At 33.4% G+C, this 17,150-nt stretch overlaps 1 long non-coding RNA gene across 5 annotated transcripts; it reads right to left on the reverse strand.

The window, feature by feature from the left end:
- Window positions 1-552: 552 nt before the first annotated feature.
- LOC139852825 (uncharacterized) lies at window positions 553-3,787 on the reverse strand. Of its 5 annotated transcripts, none has more exons than XR_011761188.1 (6): window positions 3,611-3,787; window positions 3,238-3,444; window positions 2,693-3,132; window positions 2,508-2,605; window positions 1,493-2,052; window positions 553-700 (listed from the first exon to the last, which is right to left on the reverse strand). It is a non-coding gene; the product is annotated as an uncharacterized lncRNA (long non-coding RNA). The 5 variants fall into 5 exon arrangements; XR_011761190.1 differs by lacking the exon at window positions 553-700 and having other exon boundaries at window positions 1,190-2,052; window positions 2,693-2,774; window positions 2,921-3,132; XR_011761189.1 differs by lacking the exon at window positions 553-700 and having other exon boundaries at window positions 1,190-1,781; window positions 1,903-2,052.
- Between the last annotated feature and the right edge of the window lie 13,363 nt (window positions 3,788-17,150).

Genomic DNA, 17,150 nt, shown 5'->3' on the forward strand with positions numbered 1-17,150 from the left:
CTAAAATTAGAGTATATATGCATCTTCCTCAATGCCATTATGCGAAAACAATACATTACCTATCGTCAGACAACACAGGAACAACAATTCGAAGCTCAATCAAAAATCAAGCAACAACCAATACAACAAATATGTCCAATGTTCACACATATTATTGCATATGTACATGCTTAAAAGTGTGTATAATATCAAAGCTCACATTTGACCCAAGTGTGAATTTATTGGCCGTTACAAAATATTTCACAACTAGAAATGTGAAGATTTTAGTCAATTGCTCACTCTTTTAAAGGTGACAATTTTACTCATTTACTCACACTTTCCAGGGTAAAGATTTTAGTCATTTACTCACACTTGTAAGGGTGAATATTTTTGTCATTTACTCACACTTTCAAGGGTGAAAATTTTATGAGCTTAGGTGCAGAACCTTTACATTTATAGTTGTGAAGCTTTTTAGTTAATCAAATTAGTATATATGCACGGTTATTCATAGTTTTACGTAAATGAATGCAATTAATAAAAATATGAATATAATAGCATTCTTACACATTAATTTAAACATCAATAATCAACTTAAATAATCAAGAAGTTGGTTCAAATTCTATTACATATATACATATCCAGATGTCAAATCTAAATAAAAGTTCAACTAAATTTTCACTTGGCTCGAAACATGTAATCGAAAAGCTCCACATGCATGTATCTGAAACATTAAAGATGAGAAACGGCTTGATAACAGAACACCTTCATTTATTTAAATATTATACAGTATATAACATACCCATTCAATCATGTGTCGGTGGTATAGTCTTGACCTATTCTTCATGAGATGCCCATATAGCCTCGTTTCATGTGATGTTTTTGAAGAGAGTTGAAATACAAAATTATCATGAGAAACTGCATTGTCGCTGGCAGTTTGGAGTTTGGAACTCCAAAACCCACCCAAATTAACAAGTTATATCCTTGCAACAAGAGTGAACAAAAACATAAAACTAAATTATGCTGCCTACTGATAAAGTAACAATCAACAAATAATGAATACTCTAGCTACTTTATGAACATTAGACGCTTGTCTGTGCATATTCATTGACTGTATTTGATTAGTTAACTTGTTTATATCTATGTTGATGGAAATATCAAATTTTCCAAATAACTTCATGTGCATATTCATACCGTTTCTTCCATATCACCATATAACATGATCCCATCACATACATGAAACCAAAAGTCAACAGTTACGCTTCTAAGTCAGTTACTTCTCAAATATGTTGACTTTCTTATTGATCACTATATGTGCATGCTCATCCTAAAACTAACTAAAGTTTGAGCTAAACTTGATTACCAGCGAACGATGTAGTGGTTGGGTTGTTAGAGCCCTAAACAGCAAGAATACCAGAAGCTACATTCCTTAGACATAGTAACATATTTATTTCTTTCAGTTGCCACTAAATTAACTATTTAGTAATTGAGTAATTAAATAATGCTTGAATCTTACCAATTGAAACAACCTTCAAACTCTTAATGATTTTGGATAAACAGCAGATAAGTGAACCTTAAGTGTTCCCTGCACCATTAATCAAACATGAATTATAACAGAAACTAGCATGTCTCGACTCCCCACCGATGTCGAGCACATTCCCAACATGAACTATGTCAAAAATATTCTCATAAAAAAAGGAACTTGTGATCAAGAAAACACAAAAAAAAAACACATAGAAAAGGCACTTTTGTAACCATCACTCTATCAGCCAATCTTCCTTTCTTCTTGATTTTATTGTTGATACCTGAAAAATATCACATATATACTTCAATTGTGATGTATAGCAAAAATCAAATGATTCAAACGTTAATTGTGTATGTAGCATAAAACGCTAATTTCTAAGCTTATGAACAATATATACATACTTCAATTGTTATGTATGTGTAGAAGAAAACACTGCAGGGATCAGTTGTAACATATATATACTTAAAACTTAAGAATTTTTCATCCTTATTTTAGCTTCATTTTTGGATAAAGGGAGGGTGGAAGAACTGGTGCGTGATCACAATATCCACCTGTAAAGAGAGTAAAATAAGTATCCATCATATTTAAAGTGTGTATGCATATACACATTCTAAAGCTCTAGTAAAAGTAAAAAATATCACATTTTAAATTAAACCTATATATATATAAAAAACTTACCTATGTTTGGGACATGTGTTTGTAGTAAATCCTCGACCTATTTTTATTTAAAACAAATTATGGGTCGATCCTTATACATTTGAACATTCTCTAATACGAGTAACACGTAACGATAATAAGAAACTTAGACGAAACAACCAACTACAAGTTATTTCTTAACACTTAATAATGTTCCACAATGCAATTTTGCAAACAAAAAAAGAACGTAAAGAAATTGCGGAATAAGTGAAAACATTTTACCCATTACCTACCCTGCCCATTGTGCCACCTCTACGAAAGTATACTCCGTATTATAGAATAACTGAACAAAAGAAAACATAAAGCTTACCATCTCTAGAGGATTTATTTGTTTTGACACTCTTTTTCCATCCTTTGCCATTGGCTTGTATAGGTTTTTGTGTCCTAGATGATTGCAAGCTATAACGCCTAATAAAACCAATAAATCATTTATTCATTCCTCATGATATATTAATGACGAATATAACTTTAATGAAGTGATCTAGTGGATGATACCTTAGTGACACATGTAATTGCTGATATCTTTTTAATGATCAGAGGGACGTTCCAAGCAAATCCACCCATTCCTTTCCTTACTCTACGAAAGATAACAAACAAAAGATGAGATAAAAAAGCAAAATAGCGTCTACCAAAAACAGGTTAAAAATAGCACATAACATAGTAAAAACATGATAAGGAATATGATAAGAAACAGAAATATAGGTCGTTTTTCTTGCACTCAACTTTTGTGTTTGCAGACTGATGGAAATGAGTAGTAGGTGTCTATTGTTCCAAGATCAGGCTGATGGAAATGAGTATTGTAGATCTCAGCAACATAACCACATTAAGGGCCAACAGTTACGTATATAGAAAAGGGGGACAACTGTTGTCCCAAGTATCGCCTTGTCCAGATTCCAGACCCTACATTCACAGCCCCTTGTTATTTACCACCGGAACTGAAGACACAACAAACAAAATAGCATAAGAAAGCTGATTTTTAACTTCATTTACCACTAACTAAAATGCATGGTAACATTCGAACATAACTTAGGATCACTCACGTTTTGCTAATTCTTCATCAACAAAGAAACTAGAAAATTGACACTTATTTGCACATTCTGGAATATTTGCTTCTCCTTCATATTGCAGTTTCCAATAGTAACTCCCATACATAGAACCTTCTTCAGTTGAAACTTCACAGTAGCTCTGGTCTCATTAACCTTCTTCAGTTGAATTCCACAAACAAATTAAGAATCAACTTTGGAAACCTAATTTTTTTTATGGCATAAACATATACGGAGTAATTAGAAGAAGAAATGCACTGATTACTCAACTATACAGGTGAATAACAACATCAATTAAATAGAATCCCTAACTAATTATTGAAACATGATAGAGCATATAACAGATCTAAGAATGAAATGAAGAGACAACCTGTTCGTATCAGCTTTTAATTTTGAACTGAACACTTGAATTGATGAACAATTTGATGAGCGCTATCTACTTCATATCCACATGAACGAATTCATTGGCGATATCTTCTTCAAATCGAATATTGGAGCATAAAACCTAATTAGTGAACTGGTTTTCTATAGAAAGATATTTTGAGCCCTTGGTTCGGACTTCGGAGCAGAACAAATATCCAATCGATATATTATTGGGATTTTAATTTAATTACAATTACAATTACAATTACAATTACAATTAGAATTAGAATTAGAATTAGAATTAGAATTACAATTTTAATTTAGTTTTAATTTTTAATTAATAGTTAAAGTTAAGTAAATTTGTTAAAGTATACTCGGTACCAAGGTTGTAAAATTCGCTATTCGGGGATTAATCGGTCGGGACTTTGGAATGATTAATCGGTAATTCGGGGATTAATCGGAGATTAATCGGATTGTTATTTATACACTTAAATATTAAATTTTAAAATTATATGTGTAAATATAGAAAAAAACCATAAATATAAAAATAAACTTTAACATAATTGTCTAAAATTATTCATTTTGCTCAAAATCTATCAAGTTCTAGTATAAATTCATGTTAAAATGTTAACCGTTTTTGACTTTGACCGACTTTAATTACCAAATTCGATTTTGACCCATCATTTAACGTTGACCATTTAATTAAACGGATTTTTTGAAATTCGGAACGGATTGCTCTTAAAAATGATTAATCGTAGATTAATCGGTGAGTAATCGGGTTTTTTACAACACTGCTCGGTACTATAGCTTCATTGTGTTCAAGTTTTTTAGCGTGTGGTTGACATTCATTTTGTATACACTTTTTAACGTGTAGTTGGCTTTCATTTTTTTCACACTTTGTAGCGTGTACTTTAAGTTTATGTTGGTTTCATTTTATTCATCCAAATGTTCACGCTTTTTAGCGTGTATTTGACTTTTAAGTTGCTCACACTTTTAGATGTGTACTTAAATTTCATTATACTTACAGTTATGTAAATATTTGCACACGCTTATGTATGTGAAAAATAAGTTAGTACATATTTATAACCGTGGATAATTTCACCACATTTATGATTGTGAATAAAGTGTAAAAAAAGTACACGTTTAAGGGAAGCGTGAAAAAATAAGCGTGAAGAAACATCATTTTTGTAGTAGTGAACCTTAGAAAAACAAATACAAAGCAAACTATGACTTTCTTATATATACAACCACCAAAATTTACCCAAATTTTCAGGAATTGCAAGATTAGGATGAAGGATGAAATTGGTTGTTTAAGTCTAGAAGTTAGAAAAGTTACTATATCAATCCTTCAGGTACGTTACAGATGTAGCATTTTTCTTATTGACGACTTCCTATTACTTGAACCAATCAAATAAGTAAAATGGAATGACTAAAAGTGTAACTACACTAATAAACTTCTACATTAACAAAATTACAGCTTTAGCACTATTATTACTTACAATGAAGATTCACATTGCATTCGTCAATTTAGTTTAGTCATATATATGGTAAAACCCAGTTCACTTTGAAGAACAAAATTAACTATAAAACCAACCTTCGACAGCAAAACGATCTGTTAGTGTAAATCAATTTGAATACAATACATGAATAAAGAAACTATTTAAGCAAAATCCAACACAACCAAAATCCATACACCATTTTTTGTCACAAAATATTTTAGTCTCCAAAACCTCAAAAGATTATAAGATATATTTACACCTTCAATTTCTTACACACAAAATACAATTTTAACACATATAGCTCCATACACATATACAATCGCATGTTTTGGAACACATATACAAAGAAATTAACAAACCTGATTATAAAAAGCTAACCATGAACAATTAACTAAGATGAACCGCGAATGATATCAATGCAATCAAAATCTGTTTATTGAACAGTTAACAGTAACAATGAATGAGAGGAATTACTATATGGGGTTTCCTAAAATATCGAGTTTACTTCTTCAATCCGAAACAGTTTTAGCCGCTAACCTACTTTCCTTTATGTTGAAAATCGTCAATTGAAGAATTTCCCAATCTAAAATGATGAACTTTATGAATTCTCGTTTCTTTGATTGAGCCCTAGGAAAAAGGAGCCAGCGTGGAAGATGTTAGTGCAGTTGGAAGAATGTGGAAGAGGTGTATCATCAATCCTAGATTATCCTATAAAGGCTAATCAAGGATTGAGTGCAATGAGGGGTATAATGGATGTTGATTAGGATTTTGGGGCCTTATTGTCATATTTCGTTAAGCGCTAAACGATCCAACAACCATGTCCCGGTCTTCATAAATTACCTTAACCAACAAAGATCAAGTCTCGGGCAAACTCACGAGAAAGATCAATATGGCTAGAGCAATTCTTCCAGAATCAACAACCTCAAATGAGAGGCCAAGCTCCCTATTTATAGGTTTGAGACTTACGCGAAAGTAAGATGTGCGGTTACTTAGGCATTCCGCACAAGTACTGCGAGAACCCTACGCACTCTTTAATATTCCGTGCAATCTCACCGCATTTATTAAGATTTACCGCGGTTTAGCTGTCTTGCACCTTTGCCTTTAAGTAGCTTTTCGCACTAAGAATATACATATACATGCGTATGTATATGATCAAGTCCCCCCAGTTTATTGTGTTACATTTTTGCAGAAAATGTAATACAATAAACTCTAAAAAATAAAAATTGTAGTTTGCATGATCTTTTAAAAATATTCGCATATGTACGCAGTTTCGCATATCATCCAAATGAACCGCCTGCATTGCACTTTTATTCGAACGGCTATATTTTTAACCGTTGTAATCCTTTCGCCTTTTAATAGCCGTTGATTTGTGATGATTACTTATAAACGGCCCTTTTGCAAACTTGAGGGTATAAATATAGGACATAGCCGCATATTTCCAAGTTCACTTTCTCTTACTAGTTTCTCTCTCTAAAAAGTGCATTCATAACCTTCATCGCATTCATCAAACTTTCTGCGTTTATTTTACACATATTTAATCAGTCACAAAATTTACTTTGCTAATCAGTATGTCAACATCACGTTCTCCATCCACTTCTAGTCCATCCGTTAATGATTTTGATTCACTCATTACGGATGAGACACTTGCACAAATCAAGCTCAACTATCCGATGGTTGAGTTATTTGAGCCTATTACACCTGCATCAAGTGTTACGGCTAATAATCCACCACATGATTACTTTGCTATATATGAAACCTCTCTATATTTAGGCAACCTCAGATTCCCATTTACTGACTTTTTCCTGAGCACGTGCCAGTTCTACGCAGTGAGTCCTGGCCAATTCCACCCTAATGCGGTTGCGAAACTCATTTTATTTGAGATGTATTGCAACGCGCTCAACAGCAGCCTCACTAGACGTTTTCCGCAAATTTTCTACTATTCTGACACATGATGCCAGCTGGTTCACGCTTAAATGCCGCAATGGAGTAATGGATACTCCCAAAGAAAATGTTGGCAATTGGCAACAATCTTTTTTCTTTGTTAAAACCACTGCCCTTCGTGAATATCACAATGTCGATACATGGGTAACCACATACTCAGAGAATAGAAAAGATCGTGTTGATCTTGATGAGTACCAAAAAGAAACATTTCAACAAATCACCAATGCGCGTCTACAGATTCGTCCCTATGGGATCGTGCCTCTGCATGTAGGCAGAATTTCTACGCACTGGTTATGGTCTAATCAAATTGGCATCTTTAGAGATGCAGATGGTAAAGGTATGCACTCAGCATTTTACAATTTTCATATTATGAACGCGTATTTTCACATATTCATTACTGTTAACACTTTTATTATTTTAGCATAGATTTCTCTCACAAACCTTATGCGCGAGAAAGATATCAGAGGGTTTACTTCATATCGCCATTCTCTGGAAGGTGATGAAGTTACTGACATTGAAGAGCCTTTAATTAATGAAAATATCATTGCTGATATTCATGAAAAAGTGAAACGCAAAAGCACCGCAACCAATCCAGCCACTACAGGGAAGAAACGCGCTAAACGCGTTATTCGTGAAGAGTCTGAAGAGGGTATGCGAAATATTTATATATGCATTATTGCGGTTATTTTGCATTCATACTGCGTTTTCTTAATATCATTTTAAACATTTTTGTGCAGAGCCCATCGACCTTACTAAAAGCTCACAAGAGGGTCCTTAATTCAACATTTCGCAAGCGATTCATGATAATGTTTTTGACAAGACCTTTGCTTCAGCAAGCCCATTCACCTCTATTAGATTTGATCATCTCCACGAACATGTGGACATTGAGCGAGAGACAGCCGCAGACCAGCTTAAACAGCTTGGACACACAGTTCCTGAAGACATTCGCGCAGAGTTTGAGAAGATTGATGATGAAAAAATGGAGAGCGCTAGAGTGCAGAACTTATATTCTGCAGTTTGCTTCCTAGTCGATGATATTCCCCGCAGAGATAGACTAGTCACTGAGGTTGAAAGTCAAACTAAGGCGGTAAAGCAAGCCGAAAAGAAAATCGCTCGTCTGGAGAAGGAGAATGCGAAGCTGAAGAAAGAGCTTGAATCTGCACAAACCGCGCTCAAATCAAGCGAAGCTCAAGTTACCATGCTTATTACTGCCGCAGAGTCTCAGCAGTAACTCGCAACCACAGACGATCAATTCAAGCAACTTATTGCATACCTTCCTGACCTTGGCCACAAGATTATGGACTCCAAGCCAGTTACCGCAAAATTTCAAGCATACCTTAACGCGGTTAAACTCCGCGAACGCTGTGAATTTTTAGCGTTAATCTCGACTGCTTATGGTATTGGCACGCCATACCCAGAAGCTATTGAGAAGGAGGTATGCGACATAGAGATTGCCAATGATGTTTGCACAGAAACCGGCAAAGCCATAGAACATATCGACATTCCAGATCTTATCGCATTCAGCCAACAAGAAAATGTCACTTTTAAGGACGTTGTAGAACTGGAATTGTAAATTTGTAGTCATTCCGCAATTAAGTTTGGGTTTTGTTTTGTAATACATAACCGTACTCTTACGCGGTTTTATTAATAGTAAAATTTTATATCAGTTGCAACTGTTTATTTTTATAGCGCTTAAGTACTTTTTTCAATATTCATAATTACTAGCATTGTCCTTTATAATTTCACTGTTTATTATTGTGCACATAACAAACAGTTACTCTTATGAGATAACCTGTATGCACGTGTCTATACACATTATGAATCTTCTAAGTCCGCCAAAATGATCCTTAGGCAAATATGTGTTTTATGCGAAGCATTCAAGTATTTCTAAATTAAACACTTTGGGAAAATTACAAGTATCAGTCTTTTCGCATACACTTTTCAATTAATTATATGAAACAACAAGTGGGCTTTACCATCACTTATACAATTGCGGGTTTGTTACTTATATAATGTTTCCAGTCAACAGTTTTTCGCACAAGTTTACATTTTTTTATTATCATTTTGCTTCGCATAAGACAATCGAATGCGATTTTGCAATGGCTATCGGCTTAAATAGCATTATTTTCAAAAGATCAATTTCATCATGAATGTTAATATAATTCTGCATTAAGTGAGCTTTTCCATCACTTCATGCTATATTTATTAAAATTTTCCTTGGTTTATGAAACCTGCACGCAGAACTTGCCATATTATATATGCGTTACTCTCATAGTTTACGCAACATAATCTTGTTCGCATATAATGATTCCTTAACAGAAACCAAAACACTTTCATTATTTATTTACATTGCTTTGTTTAAAAAACAATATACACTGGCTAAATGCATTTGCCATATCCATTTCTAAACAATAACATTTGCGTCAACATCCGCACTACCAACATTCGCATTACAACATCTCAACGAAATTTCAAATTTTTACTTTCAATATCAATCTATCACCATAACTTCTGTTTGTAACCACGACATGACCCTCTATTCTGATATTGTCATTCACCATTATAGATGCACATAATGGCTCTTGAACCGCGGATGTAACTGTCACAATGCCTTTAGAAGTTGCAAACTTTACCATGCTGTAACGTCCTCCCAATAGGGTCTGGAAGAAACGTTACTAATATCAAATAAAGCAACATATTATAATACGAGAACAATACTAAATGAGAAAATTTAACTTTATTGAGTACGCAGCGGAAAATGAAATGTCGTTACAATAATGGAAATAACGATAAAGTAATTGTTCATATGCAGAAGTAATAAATGCGATATCTCTTGATCCTAAGTCCAAGTAGCATCACATAAGTAGTAGATAAGAAAGCTTGAATCAAACAGCACCTGAGACAAAACATGCTAAAGTGTCAACCAAAAAGGTTGAGTGAAGTTCATAGGTTTAACAAAAGTAGTTATCATTGTTTTTAGACCACAAGATTTAGTTGTAAAGTTGATCTCCCGCAGGATCAAAAAGTAGATCTCGCAGATCCAAAGGTTATGCCAGTGCGTGATATTTAGACTAAACGTTCAAGTTTGCCCCATGACAAGTTGTGTCTGTCCTTGTCGGTTTAAATTTCATTATCAAGTAATACAAAGACTGAGTCAAATGTATCGGGGACGTTACTCCCGATAGGCCTACCCCCAATAAATAAGCATGCCGCAGCACTTAAAAATATCACTGTAGGGACTTAGTCGGACATAGCCGGGTATAGCATAGTTTTAGCATTTGGTACTTGTGTCTAAATTGTAAATAGTAAAAGCAGCATGTGTCTCACCCCAAATAAGTTAAATAAGTTTGCTAGCAATAAAGAGTGGGGCTATGAATTCACCTTAGTAAGTAGAGAGAGAGTTATTCCTCGGAATAAAGAGTTGAACGAGTGAGCAGGAAAATCAACCTATTGACATTTAAGAGTAGTTAAGTGTTTTGCCCATGTTTAAGTTTAAGTATGTGTTTAAGTATAGTTTGTTTTACTAAGTTTCTATTCCTAGTAAGTTACTATTTTTATAAAGTTTCCATTTTTAGAAAGTTTCTTATTTTACTAAGTTTCTATGACTAGAGAGTTTCTACTTTTATGAGTGTTTTCCATTTTAGGATACTTGCCGTATTAGATAAGCTTCCAATCACCCCTTTCCCTTTGAATGGCTAATTTAGATCTAGGGGCTTGAGCCATAGGACCCTTTAAATCGGAAATCCAAACCCTCTGCCTAGAATCTCATAGAAACCATTCGTCAAGAAAGTTCGAAGATCTATACATCTCTAATACATATCCCAAAATATTTTTGTGCTACAATATAAGTAGTAGGTTATAGGTGCTAGTAATAGTAATAGTGTATACATGTTAAGTACTAGTATAAGTAGTATTAGGGTTTAAGGTTTTAATATGTATATGTATATATAATTTGTATATATATGTGTATATATATAAAAATATTTTTTTTTACATGTATATATGTATATATAAATCTAGGTGTGTTTATGTATATACTTATGAATAACAAGTTTATAATATGAATATGAATTAACAAAGATTAAAGTTTATGTAAATAGTTTAGGGTTTATGTTATACCTTTGAAGATTCAAGATAATTAACAAAGAAAAGATGAACACGATGAAGATGGAAGATCAAAGCCTTGAAAATCTTGAAGAACTCCTTGAAGATTCTTGAAGAACACGAAGAACAAGCTTGAAGATCCGAATATCATAAGAGAGGGAGAGGGAGAGATTGTTTTTGAGAGAGGATTTTGGTGTGATTTGTGAATGAGAAACTAGGAGTCTAGGAGTGTTTATATAGTGCAAGTATTAGAGTGTTAGTCAACATAAGGATGTTCTAATTAATAATTTTATTTTGTTTTATAATTTTTAGTCAACAAAAGGTGGTACTAGTTTATAATTAGTCAACATAAGGATGTACTAGTTTATACTTTATTTTTAGTCAACATAAGGATGTAATTGTTTAAGATTCTTTAGTCTCATTATTATTACTATTATTATTTTTACATTTACTACATGATAAGTATTATTTTCTTTTTACTAATTCATGACTTGTATATATTTAGTTCCCAATTGTTTTATTATTTATATCAATGTCAATTTTTATTTATTACTTATAGGTTATTAGTTATAATATTACATAAATGCATAAATTTTAATTAGCAATGAGTGTCGACTAACAGTTTATTATTTTCATCTTTTATTAACTTGTCAATTATTGCACAAAATTAATTAATATGTTTTCTAACTCTTAATACTTAACAATTGTTGATTAAAGTTTAATCATTAAGTTTTAATTATATTGTTTGGGCATTTAATATTGGAAAAATATAGAATGGAAAAATGAGGGTCGTTATAGTACCTCCCCGTTATTAGAAACTTCGTCCCGAAGTTTTAGGTAAAGCTCTCGTTTGCATCAGTAGTTGAAAAGAGATAGAGGTATTTCCGTATCGTTTGGTCTTCGCATTCCCATGTATGTTAGGGGCTGCTACGCGAATCCCAACGGATTTTAATAGAGTTTGATTTTCACGTTCCCTAGTACAATCAGGGCCCTTTCGTGAATTCCAATGAGTGTTAACAATAAGTATATTGTTTTGTTTACACGTTTGATCTCATGATCGTTAACCTTATTAGGTCGTTTACAAAGTGCATTAGGTGCGGAGATTTTCCAAGGAATAACAAGAGTGTTGTTTGACTAGTTTTCCTTTAAAAGGAAAGATGATGCTATATCAGCATGAAATGTATCGTTGAGCTCATTATGATTTTGAGTGTTTATGCCGCAATAGTAGGGCAGATAAAATAGAGTAGAGTACGTAAAGATTTCAGTTACGTAGTTTGATGTATGGCTGGTGCTTGTTAGGGATAGTACCATCTTCAAGTTACCAAAAGTAACCATGATACCTTTAGTTTTCAAGAGATGTCTAATAGATAAATGAGACATTAGTTGAGGATCCATTGACCTCAGGATACTATAATTTCAGAATGTAGCTTCAAGATTTATGATTTCAACTTCATGTCGAATCATAGATCTAGACTTGACTAGAATAACATCTAGTTGCAATCCAAGAAGGAAGAAATGTGTAGAGTATCTTCATAAATGTTTAAGGTAACTCCTCCAGAGTAAGAAAAGTGTTTTCGCACAAATGGCTAGTCTGTCTATTATTTACTTACGAGTTTAAATGCGGATTCGAATAAATGTTAATCATTGTTTATAGGATGAAGGAACCTCTGCTTCTTTGTTTGAAAGATCGTAGAATTGATGTTTACGAGTGCATTGTAGTTTATCCATGAAATACTGGAAGTAGAAACTTCTTAATAATTAGTATAGCAAGGAAGAGATGACGTATGTAAAGAGGTAAGTCTCGTTCTTGCATGGAGAATGAGAATAAAGGTGATCCAAACACATTGGAGAGAAATACGAAAGTTTTAATAATGAGCCAAAGTAATTTTTGAAAAGTTGTGACATTCGATATAACAATATAAACGAAGCGGAGCTATTAGTAAGACTTGAGTTATGTACATCACGTACTATTTACGTGAAATAATTTGACTAATACGAAAAAGAGTTGATTAAAAGAATATTTAATTTGATAAAACAAAGGTAAATTGATAAAAATGCGAAAGTGTTTTTATAGTTAGTGAAAGTAATTTTTAGAGAAGGTGACGAAATGATGTCCATAGTAAAACTAGGGTTTCGTAAAATTTGTAAAGTAATTTCGATTTAATCAAAGTAAAAATTTGTAGAAACGAAAGTATTTATTTAATATGTACTAGTCAAAGTACGTAAAGTTAAATTTATGTATAAGATTTTATAAATCTCATCAGTGAAAAAATCATTTTTTTATAAATTCCAAGATAGTTTGAAAATAAAGACTCGTGTATGAAATCTTTGGAAAACAGGGTACTTGTATTTAAGAGTTTATCTGTTTGAGAAAAATTGATTGAAGATTTTAAAATTCCGGAGATAATTGTGTAATAATTGTTTCGAGGTAGTGAAAACTAATGAATTGGCTTTTATCAGGGCGTGAGTCTTTGGACTCGGAATGTTAGCGTTGAAGTAAGAAGGATGATAATGTGATTATCATCAATTGAGTAAATCCCTCGGATTTAGAGTTATGTATGAAGGAACATCAAATAAGATTTGCAAACTTTGAATCGTTCGAGTGATAGTGAGAGTTCGAGATCTCGGCATAAATAATCTGGCAGTCGCAGAGACAAGTATGAACAAATGCTATAGCAGTGACTATCAACTATGTAATGATCGTCTGAATTTAGCCTTAGTTGGTCTGAGAGGAGGATACGTTAAAGTATGATGGAATCATTTTAGTTGTTACAACAGTATGTGATGAGGTTAGCTCCAGCCACAACTTGAGATAGTGTATTTCACCTTTGATTTTCGAGTTAACAATGATCGATTATTGTTTGAGTATGACACCATTACTTGCATGGTGCCAAGTAGTCTATTATAAGTAGATGCACGAGTGCAAAAGTTTCTTGACTATAATAGTCAAAACGATACACGTATGGAGGTTCCCTTCTTCAAAAGGTTATGCATATGAGATATTCGTCATCTCGACATAGATAATGTAATATTGGACATGTTGTTTGTAATATCGACGTTTGAGGGTTCAAGTGGGTTTTTGAATGTCATATATAAATTTACACCAAAAGTGTATTAATAGAGAGGATTTGGATATAACAAGTGATAATTAAGTATCAATGATCAGGAGGTATTCATTTAGGATAATGAACGTAAAATCTCAAGGTTTGATTGTTCACATCCTTTGTGGTATATGAAAGATCGTTAAATGAGTATGAGATAGATTTTCGTATATCTACAAATATTGAGATGATCATTTTTCACCCTTAATGCCCTTGCATTTGGGTTTTTGAACAGATAGTTTGAGAATTTTTTTTCCTTGGGTTTTTGAACAGATAGTTTGAGAATTTTTTCCTTGATTCACTTTTTATTCCATATGTCATGATATTGGAATATTCCTATGAATTACCAGAATATAATCACGTTGGCCACCGTCATTATATTTCACTAATTCATATTTCCATTTCAATATCACTTCATAAGGTCAGGATATGTGATCAATGATGATTTATAGTGTGTTAAGGATAGCAGTAATCTTAGCTCGATCGACAACATGTCGATTTTAAGCCAAAACTTGTACTTGGAAAAGTTTGCGTAGAGTTGTTCTTTTTCTTAAGAGTTCAAGAATGAATTTTCAAATGTTGCTCATGTTCCTTCTCACTCTTGGAGTAGATCGAAATGTCATCCATGAAAACAGTTACAAACTTGTCTAGTTTTAAGTTGCAGTCTTTATAGACTTGGTCAACCTTCATATCTTTGAAAGTTATGGAAGTCGTGAAAGTTAGGAAATGGACATAGTCAGACATCGTGGTAAGAGTTGGTGTAGTTGGGTGAACCATGATTCTTCACTACATAAGGGTGTATAGAAGTTTGATAAATCTGATAGGTCATAAGTTTGAAAAAAATTTTAAGCGAGATAAAGATGAATATGATATTAACAAAACACTTTATTTTATTAAGAACGAGGCATTAAATAAGCCTTTATTACACGAGTTGAAAATAGGAATAGTTAAGGCATAGCCTTTACATGGATAAGAATTTGGAAAGATAACTAGGAAATATTAAGATTGAAGTAGTCTTCATATTCCTTCTTCTCGTCCTCAACCTTCTTCATAAACTTCTCAACTTTCTCATTCTTCGCCTTTTGTTTCTCATGCAGGAACTCGAGATTATCATAAAGATTAGAAACTTCATTGTTGATTACATGGTACTTGTGGTCCCTTATAGAAAGTTGATTATTCACGCGGTTTTCCTCCATCTTCAATCTAAGGTCCACATCTTCTCTTAGGTAGGAGAGAGATTGCTTTCCCCATCGGGTATTTCTATCACCTTCATACTTCATCAACTTTATATCTTTCTTTAGTTCAGCATTTTCCTCCATGAGCTTCTTGATCGCTAGGTCTTTTTCCTTCATTTGAACATCGATCCTTGCAATACGGCGAATTAGGTCATCGGTAGTTTTTCGCAGATTCATGAGCTCGTACTTGGCATCAACTTCATCGTAGGAAGGAGATCGGGATCTTTTCTTTGACGGGCCATCTTCTTTGAAATTAGCAGGGCGTTTCCCTTTACTTTCCGATATTGGAGTCGGGTGGTAACTGGGAGAATTAGGTAAAGTATCCGGACTATAGTTTGGTGAGAGAGGACCACCAAAGCCATAAGGTGGACTTTGGACTGGTCTTTCAGTGGAAGACCTTTCAGTATCTTTTTCGGTTGGCTTGAAAAGATTCATTTTGGTCGCTTGGTAAGAATTAGACATCCTAACATTAGGAAGGAGATTTTTGATCAGTTTTAAATATAAGATTGTAAAGCATATGTTTTAAGATTACAAGGCAATCCTAAGTGCTTTAAAGTCTAAGGCAGGAAAGGTTATAGTTTCTTAGATTGCTAAGGCACCCTAGCTAACAAGTAAGGCACACATAAAAATGCAATCCTGGTTCTCTATAACAGCCTGGTTATGCTCTGATACCAATCTGTAACGTCCTCCCAATAGGGTCTGGAAGAAACGTTACTAATATCAAATAAAGCAACATATTATAATACGAGAACAATACTAAATGAGAAAATTTAACTTTATTGAGTACGCAGCGGAAAATGAAATGTCGTTACAATAATGGAAATAACGATAAAGTAATTGTTCATATGCAGAAGTAATAAATGCGATATCTCTTGATCCTAAGTCCAAGTAGCATCACATAAGTAGTAGATAAGAAAGCTTGAATCAAACAGCACCTGAGACAAAACATGCTAAAGTGTCAACCAAAAAGGTTGAGTGAAGTTCATAGGTTTAACAAAAGTAGTTATCATTGTTTTTAGACCACAAGATTTAGTTGTAAAGTTGATCTCCCGCAGGATCAAAAAGTAGATCTCGCAGATCCAAAAGTTATGCCAGTGCGTGATATTTAGACTAAACGTTCAAGTTTGCCCCATGACAAGTTGTGTCTGTCCTTGTCGGTTTAAATTTCATTATCAAGTAATACAAAGACTGAGTCAAATGTATCGGGGACGTTACTCCCGATAGGCCTACCCCCAATAAATAAGCATGCCGCAGCACTTAAAAATATCACTGTAGGGACTTAGTCGGACATAGCCGGGTATAGCATAGTTTTAGCATTTGGTACTTGTGTCTAAATTGTAAATAGTAAAAGCAGCATGTGTCTCACCCCAAATAAGTTAAATAAGTTTGCTAGCAATAAAGAGTGGGGCTATGAATTCACCTTAGTAAGTAGAGAGAGAGTTATTCCTCGGAATAAAGAGTTGAACGAGTGAGCAGGAAAATCAACCTATTGACATTTAAGAGTAGTTAAGTGTTTTGCCCATGTTTAAGTTTAAGTATGTGTTTAAGTATAGTTTGTTTTACTAAGTTTCTATTCCTAGTAAGTTACTATTTTTATAAAGTTTCCATTTTTAGAAAGTTTCTTATTTTACTAAGTTTCTATGACTAGAGAGTTTCTACTTTTATGA

This window comes from Rutidosis leptorrhynchoides, chromosome 6, assembly GCF_046630445.1.
Source record: "Rutidosis leptorrhynchoides isolate AG116_Rl617_1_P2 chromosome 6, CSIRO_AGI_Rlap_v1, whole genome shotgun sequence".
In the NCBI taxonomy this organism is placed as follows: domain Eukaryota; kingdom Viridiplantae; phylum Streptophyta; class Magnoliopsida; order Asterales; family Asteraceae; genus Rutidosis; species Rutidosis leptorrhynchoides.